The sequence below is a fragment of the Scyliorhinus torazame genome, chromosome 2 (assembly GCF_047496885.1).
Source record: "Scyliorhinus torazame isolate Kashiwa2021f chromosome 2, sScyTor2.1, whole genome shotgun sequence".
Lineage (NCBI taxonomy): Eukaryota > Metazoa > Chordata > Chondrichthyes > Carcharhiniformes > Scyliorhinidae > Scyliorhinus > Scyliorhinus torazame.
In genome coordinates, this window is record NC_092708.1 from 320,516,595 (window position 1) to 320,532,643 (window position 16,049).

General features: G+C 48.9%; 1 protein-coding gene and 1 non-coding gene across 4 annotated transcripts in view; one reads left to right on the forward strand and one right to left on the reverse strand.

Moving 5' to 3' along the window:
- LOC140400157 (E3 ubiquitin-protein ligase pellino homolog 2) overlaps nucleotides 1-16,049 on the reverse strand; it is a 310,128-nt gene that overhangs the window by 267,301 nt on the left and 26,778 nt on the right. The gene's annotated exons all lie outside the window — the stretch shown is intronic.
- Nucleotides 8,514-8,705, forward strand: LOC140408080 (U2 spliceosomal RNA). The gene has a single exon (XR_011940012.1). It is a non-coding gene; the product is annotated as a U2 spliceosomal RNA (small nuclear RNA).

Here is a 16,049-nt window from a genome sequence, read left to right on the forward strand (position 1 = left end):
CAGGTGGATGTAGTTCCACCAGTATCCACCGCCTCACTGCTGAATACAAAAAAACTGCCAGCTTCTGTTAGGCTGATCTCAACCAATAGGAGTTTCACCACCGGGGTCCTTGATCCTGGAGAAAGGCTCTCTGCTGGCCGGTCAAGTGCCTGAGTGGCACAAGATGTGGAGGGTCCTCCTGAAAAGAGGTGACACAGGTGTCTCACCGGCTCCTGTGGTGTTGGGTGCTCTGGTGCACAGATGAGCCAACACAGTTGTATGTGGTACAACTCTATTTTATTATAACTCTTATAATACAGTTCGTTCTGGATACTCTGCACGTGCTGTCTCCCTGAGTGTCCCCGGCTATAGCTGTGTCCTGGTTCTCCTCTGCCGCTCTTACTGACCACCAGGGGTTGTGTCTGTGCTTTTATATCTTTCTGTCATTGGTTGTGGTGTTGTGTGTTCTGATTTGTCTGTTGGTGTGTCTATCATGATGTGTGTGTTTGAATATCATGACATCCCCCTTTTTTTACAAAGACAAGTGCCTACGTGGTTATAAATACAATTGTGTCGTGAGTGCATCTAAGAGTGTGCGTTTGTGTTGTGTACAGCGTGTGTTTATGACGTAACTATTTACATGGGGCGATGTCGGGTGTGTCACACTAACAAGGTTGTACCATAACAAAACTTGGATGCGAGAGAAAAAAAAAACTTGAACATTGGTCCGGTCAGACGATATCTGGAACAATAAACAACAACAGGTTATAATACAGAAGTGTTTGACTTTTTGAACGTATTAACAGCGTTAGAAGTCCAGTCTAATGGGTGACCGCCTCAAGAATGGGCTGGTCCTCAAGCCGGATCAGCTGTGGAGATTTGGGGTCACACTGGTTCACCTTGGACTGTTGGAGGTGATGCTGTTGCCGAAGTCTCTACTTTACCATTTGTTGTACTTCCTGCAGTGCTTGGTCTTTTTCATTCTTGCAAATATAACATTCAACATCTTTGTTAGTGGTGCCCTGGCTGTGGTTTGGTTCTGGTGGCGATGGAAGGGGCATGATCCGTGGCATCTCCACGAAGTCATCCTTGGGAACCAGTGGAGGATCCGGCGTGTGCGTACGGTGCAGTTGCGAGCGTGGAAGGCGGCACAGAGCCCGCTGATTGCGCCTACGCACCAATCCATCCGCCCTGCATGCCAGGAACAAGGTGGAGTCTGTTTTCTTTTTATGTTTGTGGTGGACGGCATCTTGTAGCCGATGGGTCGTTGCCATCGAAGTAGCACCATCACTAATATCATGCAAGGCGATGACTGTGCCAGATGTGGAAGTTGGCCAAGACCGTGTAGGCTGGTTCCGGCCACCTGCTGTGCCGGAAGGGCGACTCCGCAGAGAAACGTCGAAGCATGTCGCCTTGGATAGAGAATTGTTGCTCGCATCAACGTCTGGCGATGGCGCGAGTTGGTGTGTCCATCTTGGACCGCCGGTGCTGGTTGCCACTGCCGACCCAGTGGGACTGCCACGCGATCCATTCCCTGTCGCCGTGGCATCTGCCGTCACCCTGAGCGTGCCATCACCGAGGCCGCGACACCGCCCGTCCGGAGCAAGGTCTGGCGTGCGCAGATCAGAGTCGGCGCTTGGCTGCTCCCCATCTGGAGTCCGGTCTGCCTTCCGTCGATGCCCCCCGTCCGGAGTCCCAACAGGTTCACTGGAGGCAGCCGAGATTCCCTGAAGCTGCACTTCTGGAGTCGGAACATGCAGGAATGCACCAACCAGTGGAGAGGCTCGAGCCATCGAGGGTGGAAGCGGTGCGCCGCCACCGCAGTCGTCAGTGGTCCCACCGTGATCGTTGAGTGCCTTGGTACGCACTAGGCGAGGTCTGTCACCTTGCACCTTTTGCATGGGAAGTGGGATGCTGTCGTCACTCGTCTCCCATCCCGTGGATAGATCGTCATTAGCAGCTTGCTGTTCACTAGGGTTGTGTAACTTGTCAGAGTTTTCATCTGGTGGTGCACACCATGTCGGTGGACTGTCATTGTCTTGCCATTGTCCTTCATTTGGGCTTTTCTTCTTTGGAACTTTAAATCTTCCCCCAGACATTGCAGAACCTTGTTTATTACCCCCAAATTCTCCCATATGTATGGTCTCGAATATAGTATCTGTTTCTATCGACATTGTACCATTTTCCAAAGAACATTCCGTTTCACTTTTCTTCTCAGGTACCTCATATGTAACTTTGTTTGATGTACATGCCTTCATGGTCTCTGGGTCTGATTTTGCTGGGACTGGCATGGTCACAGTCTCTTTTTTACTGATCTCAATTGCCCACATTATACTCCCCATACATAACTGCTTAAGCACTGGGGTTAGTGTGGTACAATGGATAATCGGTTCGACCTTATCTGCATCTTCATCATTAGTGGAAAGCACACTTGGTTCACTTGAAACTGCTGTGGGTGTTAAATTCGTTATCTGGCTACTCGATATCGGTGTCCTCAGGATTCTTGCTCCAATGTTCTGCTCAATAATCAGTGGAGTGTGTATAGGTTCAATGCAATTAATGTTCCCCTCCAGGTTTGAAGAGTCATTACTGACTAACTGCTGGTCTCCGACGTTGGGATTTTGCGGTATTGTGTTGAAGGGAGACATTTGTCCCTGCTGTAGATATGATTCAGGTTGTGTTATTTCCATTACCTGAGGATCAATGTCTTGTCCATTTTTTCGATCCGTACTAAAACACTGGCAATTCTCAGTCTGCTCCTTGCAAGTTAAACATACAATTAATTTCGTTAGCAAATCCTCAGCATTCTTCTGTGGCCGTGCTGCATTATTAATCTCTGTTCGGCTACAATGATCCTGAAGGTCAGCGCATAAACCTTTTTTCTTCGGGCTTGGACGAGGTGATTCCTTTGGCTTGTCTTCAGTTGGGCTTGAACAGTCTTCAGCGCTGTGCCCTTTATTGTAGCGTGAGAGACCGTCATGGTCATGCTGCTGTGTAGTGGAGCATGGTAGGCTGTTATAGCCTTCTTGCTGTTCACGGGAGCATGGCAGACTTGCATCGTCTGCCGCTGGTTGGTCAGGAGAGGTTGCTAGACCCTCATGGTCTTGTTCCTGCAAGGACTGCGCTCTGGAGTCTTGCGTTGCTTCTATCGTGGAGGCTGTCCACGAGCTTGCTGTGGAAGCTTGTGACACTGGAGTCACTTCTGGTTCATGCGAGGACTGCACTCTGGAGTCTTGCATGTCTTCTTTCATAGAGTCGGGAACGTTGAGCGGGACGTGGACCACGCTCTGTGTGGCAGCAGGGCACTCTCCGTGTGCTTGCACCGCTCCCTGTCTGGTAATGTCAGGCTGCAGCATCATCCGGTACTGATAAGTTGGAACGTCATATCTGCTGGGTTGAAGATCCTCAAATCCGAAAAATGAATCCGCATCTGCGTCGGATTCAATGTGGGGGCCGCCAATGTGCAACACGAAAGGTTCGTCCGAGTCATAGTCATATAGGACCACGGAGCTATCATTGGGCTCGCGAGGTCCGGAAACACTGTAAAAATCGTCATCGAAGTATTCAAGGTCGGAATCATCGGCTTGTGCGTATGTAACTGCTTGTCGGAGGGTTCTTCGGAGGTTAAATTCATCTCCTGGGTCAATTTGCGGCACTGTGCTGTCATTCCAGGTGAAGGAAGGTTGTTTTACAGCTTTAACAGATTTTTGTTTTTTTGATTTGGGACGTTTCCCTTTTAAATTGGATTTGGGACATTTCCTTTTTAAATTGATCCAGTCTTGGGCCTCTGACATCCTGACGCTCGGTATGTAGCACGTAGGAAGCGACTGCGCATGCTCAGATCGCTGTTCCTTTACCGATGGCCGTTTTCTTAACTGCGGATGCGCACCATATTGCGCATGCGCATACGAAACTTCCGGTTCTGCGCACTTCTCGCGCAACTGTGCTAGCGTTATACCTTTAGCAAGATGGCCGCCGACCTCGACCCAGCCTTTTCTCAGGCCCTGGATTTCGGCCTCTGGGAATTCGGGCTCCGGGATCCCAGCCACGAGGTGAGTACTGCAGCTTGTCTTACCTTTAAGTCCCCATTGGATTGCGTATTCTTCACAGTACTTGGCGAATTTGCCCATGACTGCCTGGTAATCGTGCCTTTGCTGCCTCCTGAAGAACCTGAACCTTCTGAACATTGCTCTTGCCCTTGCACCGGCGACGATGAGGAGAAATTCAATTTTTTCCTTATCATCCAGGTCTTGGAGTTGAGCTGCCGCCAGGAACAACTCGAACATTTGCCGGAATCGCCGCCAGTTTTCGTGGAGGTCGCCGTCGCACTGGAGCGCCTGCGGAACCGGGAGCTCTTGCATTATGCCTGGGCACTGCTGGTTGTCTCTGTACACTGGATGTATGCCGGCAGGTATCGATCCACTCCTGTACCATGTGGTGTTGGGTGCTCTGGTGCACAGATGAGCCAACACAGTTGTATGTGGTACAACTCTATTTTATTATAACTCTTATAATAGTTCGTTCTGGATACTCTGCACGTGCTGTCTCCCTGAGTGTCCCCGGCTATAGCTGTGTCCTGGTTCTCCTCTGCCGCTCTTACTGACCACCAGGGGTTGTGTCTGTGCTTTTATATCTTTCTGTCATTGGTTGTGGTGTTGTGTGTTCTGATTTGTCTGTTGGTGTGTCTATCATGATGTGTGTGTTTGAATATCATGACAGCTCCCTCACCAGTGACTGAGATGCTCATGATTCCATCCAGAAAGAGGAACACCGAGGGCGGGATTCTCCCATTCGGCGGCAGAGTGTCCACTGCGTCGGAAACGTCGTCGCGTTTCACAACGGCGTGAACGGGCGGCTGGGAGTACCGATTCTGGCCTCTACAGGGGGCCAGCACGCTCCAGCCTCCCATCCCGGCACGAACTGTGCGACGTGCCAACCCGGCATGCGCAGTGGCACCGACGTCAACGAGGACATGCGCAGTGGCACCGGCACCAACCCGCGCATGCGCGGTGGCCTCCCTCAACGTGCCGGCCCCACGCAACATGGCGCGGGAGTTCAGGGGCCGGCGCGTTAAGAACCGCCACCTCAACAGGCCACCCCCCACCCTGCGCGCAGAGTTCCCGCCGGCTGCGACCAGGTGTGGACGGCGCCGGCGGGACTCTGCCTTTTTAGAGAGGCCGCTCGGCCCATCCGAGAATTGGCAGTCCGGCCGCGTAGAGCGGCCCGCGACCGGTGCCGCGCCGGCGCGCCGATTCTCCGCTGCGCGAGAGTCGCGTGCCGGCGTCGTGACGCGGTCACGGGGATTCTCCGGCCCGGCGCAGGGCTAGGAGAATCCCGCCCAGAGTTTCTGTGAGGGGAAGAAGCAAACCTGAGGAAGAGGACAGTTTTTCTGTTTGGCAGAAAGGAGACAGGCAATCTGGAAGGTATTGTGGAAACTGGCTAAAAATGTCTAAAGCCTGGAAAGCAGTGTGAATAGCTGCTGGGTGATTTCCCAGAAGTGCCCAAACCATGAAGCAGGATGTTACAGGTTGGTCAGTTGAATAAGAATTCTGGAAAGCGACACCATCAGGACTGTCATGACCCGAGGTAGCCAGGGTTCATTGAAGTGTGTCTTGCTGATGATAATCGTACTTTTGAAACACAAAGGTGAAAGCTGTTGTCAGATAGGACCTGACCTATCCTGTATGAATAAAAGAACAGTATATAGTGGAATTTTATAGGAACATGGTGCCACATTTGTCTGGGAAATGACACAAACGCTTGTGGTCGCACAAGATATATCTTTGTTGTATCCACTTTTTAAAGTGAAATGTACTTTTTTATTTGAAGTATCGTTTGTCTTTTAATTCACGTTTAATTTAATGTTGATTCAGATTCATGCTGAAGTAAAAGTTGCAAAAAGTGAAATCTAGTTGGTTATTTCTTCTTTGGAGGCCATTTGGGGATTTGGGATCTTTTGGCTTCCGGGTTTTCCAGGGAGATTGTAACAATCGTGTTTCACATTTAGATTATGTAACACTTTGAGCAGTTAAAGAACTGAACTGCCCGATTTAGAGATGTGCTTTGTAAAAGAAGTACAATCGCTTGCAGGAAATTAATCCTCTACCCAGTTCATAGAAAACATAAAATGCTACTGAGGTATTGTGACAGAGCTACATGCTGAAACCCATTGCTGAGAAGCTAGCGTGATGATCTTTGACCCGGAAGCAGTACAGTAAGTAAAATTTGTAATTTCTTTAAAATGTCTGTAGAATCTGCATTTTTTTTTTCAGAATGTTTGAAAAGGACAACAGTTTGCATCAATTGCGAAAGGATCAATTGTAATTTTCTTGGATAATAAGAAATACTGGAGCATGTGACCTGGCTAACCTTGACCTAGAAGCATTACCAACAGAAGGGGCATTAATATATGGGTGCCATGCTACCAGACACAAAGGAAAGCTACAAGCAGAGAAGACAGAGGGTGAAGGCACAAGGAGAAACCAGACAGAAACAGAGAATGGAAACTTTTGCTCTCAACCAAGGCAGGTTTGCTGGTGGAGGTGTATTTAATCAAGCAAGAGGGTGGCAGGTGAGGACCACACCACATTTCCACCTCCACCCCCATTAAATCCTTGGCGGAATGCCTGTGGAAGGCCTTCTTGCCCCAACATTGATTGAGGCCCGTGATTGGACAATTGATGCTCACTAAAAGGTTTCATCCTGCTGCCACTGATATTAACCCATTTGGGGAGCACAACCATCAAACCCTTGTTCAATGGCACTGTGTCATATTAAGGATGCTGGCATTGGGAAGCGGGTCTGTTGAAAGCCACCCCCTCCGTCCTTGCTGCCAACCCACTTCATAATCAAAGACCCTTCCCACATAATCAAAGACCCGTCCCACCCGGCTTACTCACTCTTCCACCTTCTTCCAACGGGCAGGAGATACAAAAGTCTGAGAACACGTGAACATGGCTCGATTGGTGGAGGGAATGAAGGCAGATTTTAAGAGGTGGGACGTGTTGCAGCTGTCGTTGGCTGGGCGGGTGCACTGGGACAGTGAAAGTGCTGCCTAGGTATCTATTCATGTTTCAAAACCTCCCTATCTTTGTCCCCAAGTCGTTCTTTAGGAAAGTCAATAAGCTGATTTGCAGGTTTATGTGGGTGGGACGGCCCGACCGGTGGCAGGCTTTTTTGGAACAGGCTGGGGAGGGGGGGGGGGGGGGGGGGGGGGGGGGGAGGCGGGCAGCTGGTGTTGCCAAACATGATAAATTATTACTGGGCGGCGAATATTGCGCTGATGCAAAAGTGAGCTGTGGCGGATATGTCGGATTGGTGGTGGCGGTGGGAAGGGGGCTGGAGGCGCCATCGTGTAGGGAAACGAGTTTGAGGGCTTTGCTGTTGGTGCCTTTACCGTTCTCGCCAGCCATGTACTCCGCGAGCCCAAGAGGTGGTGACGACCTTAAGGGTGTGGGGGCAGTGTAGGCAGCATTTGGGGCTAGACGGTGCATCGGTGCGGGCAGTGATCTTCGACAACCATAGCTTTGCGCCAGCGGGGCTGGATGCGAGGATCAGATGGTGGTGGCAGGTGGCGATTGAACGCTTCGGGGTCTTGTTTATAGGGGGTAAATTTGCGGGGCTGGCATACTTGGAGGAAGTGTATGAGTTGCCCAGTGGAATGGCTTTAGGTATCTGCAAGTTCAGGATTTCATGTGTGCCGTCCTTTCCGGGGTTGCCGCCCGGGGTTGCAGGACAAGTTGCTGTCGAAGGACAAAATAGGGGAGGGGAAGGTGTTGGATATCTATAAGGAATTGATCGAGTGGGCGGGAGCCCCAGTGGGGGATATTAAGCGGAAGTGGGTGGAGGAGCAGGGAGAGGAGGTGGGGCCTACGACGTGGGTGGAGGCCTTGCGGAGGGCGAACCCATTTTGTTGTGTGCGAGGTTGAGCCTCATTTGGTTTAAGGTGATGCATCGGGCTCATATGACAGTGGCAACAATGAGTTCGTTCTTTGCAGAGGTAGAGGAAAGGTGTGGATGGTGCGCAAATCACATCCACCTGTTCTGGACATGTCCTTGACTGAGGGGACTCTGGCAGGGTTTTCGGCTGTGATGTCCGTCAGAGGTGTTGGGTGTGGGGGTGGTTCCGAGTCCAGAGGTGGCGTTATTCGGGGTGTCGGAAGACCCGGGAGTCCAGGGCTGAGCGAGGTTGACGTCTTGGCCTTGGGCCCCTTGATAGCCCGCAGACGGAGTGTGCTGGGGTGGCAAGACTCGGAGCCGAAAGCGGGAGTTTGGGTGGGTGAACTGGCAGAATTCCTAAGGTTGGAGAAGGTCAAGTTTGCACTTCGGGAATCGGTAGAGGGGTTCACCCAGAGATGGAAACCGTTCATCGATTTCTTTAAGGAGGGTTGAGGGGTCAGCAACGGGGAGGATGGGTAAAGGGGTTAAATGAAGTAAGGCTGGACTTGGCGAGGTGTTGGTGTCAGGAGGGTTGTGGTTGTTTATTGAGTTGATGTGTTGTCAAAAGATATTTTGTGCATATATATGAAAATGCCATCGCTTCTCGGCCTTTTGGCTAAGATCAAGTGTAGTAGCCTTTTGGCTCAGATCTGGTATGTCTCTCTTGTGGGGACCATGAGCTGGATTCAGTTTGAATTTGAATTGGTTTTTTGGAGCAGACAAGGAGCTGGTTAGGGGTTCGCCCCTGTCCACACTCTGAGCCCTGGCTTTGGAACTCAGAAAAAGTAATTAAAATAAAGAAAATGCCTTGAATAAAAATGTAAAAACAATAAAAACAGAAAATGCTGGAAAAGCTCAGAAGGTCTGGCAGCATCTGTGGAGGGAGAAACAGAGTTAACAGGCGTGATTCAATGACCTCGTTGCACCCGACTTGGTGCCAGGATGAGGCCGTTGAATCTCGCGAGAGGCCGCTTGCGAGATTTGCAACGCTCAAAACGTCTCACGAAGCAAGACGTCGTGATTTGGGTCTTGCCCTCACTGGGTGAATTATGCATTCGCTGGATTCACCCGTGGCCTGGGATTCACCAGTTGCGCCCGGGAGACCTCGCCAGGGCACGTTTAGTATTGGTCCACACAAACATGGACCAGTTGTAACAGCACCTAATGGGTTCTCCCAGGCCAGGGTGCCAGGCTGGCAGTGCCAAGGGGCCTGGGTGCCAGGTTGCTTATGCCAGTGTTTGGGCCAGGGGTGCCTTACTCCTCGCATGTGGGGTGAGGGGGGGGGACTTGAAGACCCCAGAAGAGGTAGGTCAGGTGAAATGGGAGGAGTCTGAAGGCTACGGTGGGGGTCGAAAGATCAGGGATGCCTTTTAAAATGGTGCCCCGATCCTCGAGTAGCCTTCCTGCACTGGCGGCTTCAACAGGGAGTTCCTCGCCGAGACCAAAAAACAAGGCCAAGGGCTGTTGAATAGCGGGATCTTTCTTGGGGCTACAGGCGTCGAGAAACACCCCGCTAAACCCGTTCAAAACCGGATATAGAACATTTGTGGTTGAATCATACCCAACGTTTTGAGTCCCCACAGAGTCATATGGACTTGAACCGTTAACTCTGAATATTAAGATTTTGTTTATGTTTTTAAGCTTCTACCCTAATTCATGGTGAAGAGTTAGTGTTTTTTTATTTCCTGGTTTGCTTTCTGTGAGAATACTTCTATATAATTGGCCACATAAACTTTTGCTGAGTGCCTGTAGATTCTCTTGACTTAGCGCCAGATTTAAACTGACATCAGGAAAGGGGGAGGTCCCACGACACAAAGATCACTGGATCTTAGAGGGTAGCTTTCTCCAAGCTAATTAACCAACCAGTAATTAACCAACCGGCATTATGTGTTTTGCTGTTGGCAGCAAAATTCACTCTAACATATTGTAAGAATCAAGTTGCTGTCTGTTTGAAATGGGGGTTGGGGAGCCGATGTGACCAGGAAAGAAAGAGTACAGCAGGGGTAGCCTGGGACATGAAAGCAGTCCAGGAGGTGGGTGTGGCCAGGAAGAAATCAGCCACACAAGATGCACAGATGTTGACCTCTGACACAGATTAGGCCTTGGGAGATGAAAGAAACCACATTCCTGACAGAAGTTGGACAATTTCAGAGGAACGTTTTATACTGTTTTACAAATTGTATTTTTACTGACATATATGTTGGCTGCAGGAAAACATTTTCAAAAGTCAGTATGAGCAATCTTCTTCCCTTAATTGATTGATTGATTAATTGATTTGCCCTGATAGTTTTCAAAGCCCTTAAAATTTTATCCTAGGCAATAACATTTTCTTTTGTTTGATTGGTGCGGATCTATTCAATTCTGATTTGCTATTGACTTATGAATACAAACTTTGAGCCAATCAGTTGTATATTGTCTGTTTAAGTGTACACTTCCGAAATACTACAAAGGACATAGTGTCTAAAGTCTGATGGACAAAATGGCATTCAAAATGCCAAGTTTTAATTATTTTCTACTGACATCCTTTTAGCAAATACAGGTCCAGTGTCCCCAATCTGACACCCTAGGGAGCGAGACCATTCCAGATTTCAGATTTTCCTGGATTTTGGAACCGACACCTCCACACATCTGTCTCTGTAGCACACTCTGGCCCAGCCTTCCGTCCCCAGGTCAGTTGCAGTGACAGGAGATTTCCTGGCTCAAAGAACCCGATTTTGAAAACGTTTGGCCAGATTTTTGGTCAGCTGGGGAGCGACTGAAATAGGAGTCTGGGTGGGCAATCCCAGAAGTGGAGAGGGTGCGCAGACAGGAAGAGCCCCCTCGGAGTTGTCAGTCCTTGTGAATATGACACGCCTGGAGCCTTGGCAGAGCCATTGTGGAATGGGTCCGTTGAGTGTCAAAGACATAAATATTGTCCAACTGTTAGATAATCCGAGAACGGATGGCCCATCATGGGTTTTCCTGATGAGAAAACCTGTCATTTCCCTATGGGAAAACTTGGCATTGCTGCTTCCGAATGAAAAGTGTGCTGAAACCATGAGTGGATTCCCAATACACAGCCATGGAGATGGCACTGACTTGCCACCACAACTTGAAGATCATAAGCAGTTATTTAGTAAGCTGGCTAGACACAGTGGACGAATGAACAACAGTGCCATGCTCGTCATACCATTCACTTGCCCTATTGCCACTCTTCTCTCTGGATGCACTCACACTTTGGACTCTTAAACAGGTCCCTCACATTTGCACAGTGTCATGGCATAGCAGTCTGAATAAGATGGAGTAAACCAGTTGGGCCGTCCCTTTTCCTTGAGCACAGCATGGCACCTTGGAGTGGCACCAACAACGTACACAGCACCAAGCATATGTGTGGAACCCTTCTCTCAACCACATACTGTTCAGAGTATTCAGCAAATTAGATGATGTATATGGTCAGTGCACGTAAACACACTTCGATTTATAGCAATGTATTTTGACTTGGCTCATGGCCTTTCTCATTGTACACGGTTATTAATTAATTTATTGATTAATGGAAAGTCACACAGATCAGGTGCATTTAAAGAGATGGAGCCAGCTGACCTACATCTTTCCAACCGGGACCTGGATATCCTGATAGTGGAAGTCCAAAGGGAAGGGACATCAATTGGCCAGCATTCCGTCAAAAACCGTCTGCCACAAGCAAGAAGGCTTGGATACAGATTGCGGCGGCAATGAGCACCACTAGCGACCGCAGAAGATTGTGGATTCAGTGCCACAAAAGTTTCAGCGACCTTTGGCCTTCTGGTAAGGTGTACAGCTTGGCTTATAGACACCAAGGTCTAAGGGTCACATCTGCATGTTGCAGATATGGTGCAAAGCATACAATATTCAATGTTGAAGCAGGGGACTGTGTAAGCCCCTCGTTTATCTGCACACAAAGCAGCTGTGATTATACAGTATGATGCACAGATACATTGAAGAGCAATATGTCTGCATGCGCTAGATGTCAGGGTGACATGGTTTCACCTTGTCTTTGCAGAGCAAATGGGGAGACAATGAGAGAGAGATGACCCCCAAACTGGGCATAGGAGAGCCTACCTGAGGCCCTTGTGCCCATGGAGCAGATGGCCCTGGAGATTGCCTGTATGTGGATGCTGGAGCTGCTGGGTGTTGGTGCATCTCCAGCAGGTGGCGATAAAATAGGTGTTGAGATTGTCTTGGCACATGGTGGAGGTCATGCTGCCACTTCGATGAGCACAATGGATAAGAGAGAGTGCAACAATGGTGTTGAGTCATGTGGGCAGCAGGAGCATGTTTAAGGCAGTGGCGTACATCACAGCATGCTTTCACTATGAGAAGGACTATGCTACAATATCTAAATCTGTGTCTCACACAGATCCCTGCAATACTTGTGCACCACAAGTTCAAATAATCCCTCGGGCATCAGGAGGAGCAAGAGATGTCCCAGGAGGCAACATCACACCATTCCTGCCCACACCCACACCCAGTTCAGATACAAGCACTTTGGAGGGGTGTAACGTGCATGTAGAGTCGGTGGCACAGGGTGAAATTACCCGACCAGTATGCAGGAGGATGTATCAGTATCAGATATATCTATGCACAGGCCCCTCAGAGGAGGGAAGAAAGTCACAATGATGCTGCAGTGAGCAGGAACTTGGAGTCTCGGGAGTCACCTTTTGGGGAACGGTGTGCAGCTATCTGGGAGAGTTTCCTGAGGCAATAGGAGATTTGGGACTGTGGTTGGAGAAGTCCATCACCATCATGAGCTTCACATTGTCCTGGGTGTTCAACCAGCTGAGCTCTGTCCATGACAGATTGGCCAATCTCGTGGAGGGACACAGGCAACAACACTCTGGGTAGATTCAATAGCAGCATCTTGGCCAGGGAAGTGTGCAAGCTTGCCTCAGTGTGAGCACTGACATCCACAGAATACATGAGGAGCTGCGTACCCTTAACAGAATGGTCACATGGCATTGTGGTTGCTGTAATGAACAACTACTGCACACCAGCAGCCAGCTCCCACCTGAGAACAACCCAGGACTGTGCAGGCCACTGAGGAGGTGAAGGTACTGAAAGCTCCTCAGCAACCTTATCCTCTGTCAGCACCTCAGATACTTTGTCAGAACAATCGTCTGCTTCACATCTGCCAATTCGATTCACTTAATGTGGTACCAAGAAACGACTGAAGGCACTGGATACTGCAAAGGCTGTGGGCATTTCAGCATAGCCTGAATACTTGTACTGCAGACCCTTAGCCAAGATGTTCCAGTACAGTTACAACACTGGCAGCCACCTGGCAATGTGGTAAATTGCTCAGACCTGTTCTGTCCACAAAAAGGATAAATTCAACCCAGGCAATTACCACATTACCAGTCTACTCTCAACGGTCAGCAAAGTAATGGAAGATGTCGTCGCCAGTGCTATGAAATGGAATTTACTCAGCCATAACCTGCTCACGGACACTCAGGTTTGGGTTCCGCCAGGACCATTCGCTAATGACCTCATTACAGCCTTGGTCAACACATGGACAAAGAGCTGAACTCCAGAAGGGAGGTGAGGGTAACTGCCCTTGACATTTGGCCAAGTGTGATAACAAGGAGCCCTAGCAAAACTGGATTTATGAGAATCAGGGGGCAAGCTCTCTGCTAGTTGGAGTCAACCTAGCACAAAGAGAGGTGGTTGAGGTCAATCATCTTAGTCCCAGGGCATTGGCGCAGGAGTTCCTCAGGATAGTGTCCTAGGCCCAAACATTTTCAATTGTTTCATCAATGACCTTCTCTCCATCCTAAGGTCAGAAAAGAGGATGTTCGCTGATGCTTGTAAATTGCTCAGCACCATTCACGACTCCTCAGTGAAGCAATCTGTGTCCCTGTGCAGAAAAACCTGGGCAATATCTCGGCTTGGGCTGACAAGTAGCAAGTAAGATTCATGCCACAGAAGCGCCAAGTTATGACCATCTCCAACAAGAGAGATTCAAACCATTACCTTTGATAATGAACTGCATTGCCATGATTGAATCCCTCACTATCACCATCCTGGGGGTTACCATTGACCAGAAACTGAACCGGACTAGCCATATAAACACTGTGGTTACAAGAGCAGGTCAGAGGCTCGACATTTTGCCACAGGTAACTTTCCTCCTGACTTCCCAAAGTTTGTCCACCATTTACAAGTCACAAGTCAGGGGTGTGATGAAATACTCTCCACGTTCCTGGATGAGTTCAACTCCAACAATGCTCAAGAAAGCAGCCTTCATGATTGGCAGCCCATCCACAACCTTAAACATTCACTTGCTCCACCACTGACACACAATGACAGCAATGTGTACCACCTACAAAATGCATTACAGCAACTCACTATCTCCTAAACATATGACACCCACCACCCCGAAGGACAAAAACTGCACATGCATAGTGAAGACAGTCCTGAAAGTTTCCATCCAAACCGACACCATCTTGATTTGGAAATATAATCGCCGTTCCTTCACTGTTGCGGAGTCAAAATCCTGGAACTCCCTCCCTAACAGCGCTGAGGGTGTACCTACACCACATCGACTGTAGCGGTTCAAGATGACGGCTCACCACCACCTTCTCAAGGGCAATTCGGGGTGGACAATAAATGCCATCCGCGCCGGGGATGTCCACATCCAATGTTGGAATAAATTTTAAAATGCACTGTGATTAGAGGAGGTCTGGCAGCCATTCAGGAAGTGAATCCGTCCTGAGAAACTTGATAATGGCACAAAATGAGAGAGCAGACTACAAGGTTCTTGAATGCTTGCGTGGAAGAAGTGAAAAGCATCCTATGTCTGTAAGTGGTCAAGAAGCCCTCTAGACACAGGAACAGAAGGTAGTGGGAGCAGATAGACAGAGATAAATGGAAAGAGTCTCGTCCCAAGGACCCAGATGCAGTGCTACAAGGTCAATAACCTCGCACGACTGGCCAAGATGAGTGAATGCATGTTCAAATCCTACCAATGGCAACAGTAGCTGCAGACACTGCTCACACCTCCACCACTCACCCATCAACAATCTCTATCAATCAGGGCTCATATCTGACATTCATATACTGCACCCATCTCTCACACACAGCACAACTACAAACCTCACACCAATATCTCACACTTTCCCACGCTGCCAACTATACATCCATGACACCCAAAATAGATTACACCATACTCACTGACACAATTCCCTCTCTGTTGTAGGACAAGTCGGTGCAAAGTCAAGGTGGCGCCGGAGCGTGGCGACTCTCTGCGAGCTCTCCCTAGCAGATCCTCTTTCCACTTATCTTACAATCGTTCTAATCTTTTAAAATTTAATTCTAAGACGACCCTGTGTTGCCCTATTATGTATTTTATTTTTTCTTTTATTTTCATGTACTTAATGATCTGTTGAGCTGCTCGCAGAAAAATACTTTTCACTGTACTTGGTACACGTGACAAGAAACAAAATCCAAATCCAATCCAGCCAATGGTGGCAGGAGCTAACCGGAGGACGACAGGTGTGCCTGTGCATTCTGAGCGTTGCTGAGGCCACAGCAAACTGAGAGGCTAAAACCAAAGATGGTTGTATACTCATATTTAACTTGCTTTACAACCCACGAGAAGTCGGAGTAGGAGTATCCAATCTGGCATCTTGAATCCGTTCTGCCATTCAATAAGATCATGGCTGATCTTTGATCTCAACCCCAACCTCCTTCCATATCCCTCAATTCCATTACTGTCCAAAAATCTCTCAATCTCAGCCTTGAATATAACTCAACAAATCAGCATCTATAGCGCTCTGGGTAGAGAATTCCAAAAGTTCACAACTTCCTGAGGGACAGAATGTCTTCTTATCTCAGTCCTGAATGGCAGCCACCATTTGCATCAGTGGGGCATCAGATGAAATGTTCACTGTATGGCCACCAGAGACATGAATCCCCACGATTTTAACTTTCAATGGCAGGGCTTTGATGTAGGCAGACAGCAGCCTTGTTATTAGCTGCAGTGACGTCTTCAACAGCGTGGATCTTACGAGGCTCTGACCATCCACTGTACAGTCACCTCTTCTCACCTCCTGGGGAGCACGCAACACAATTTGCAAAATGGGGCTGTTTAGCACACTGGGCTAAATCGCTGGCTTTGAAAG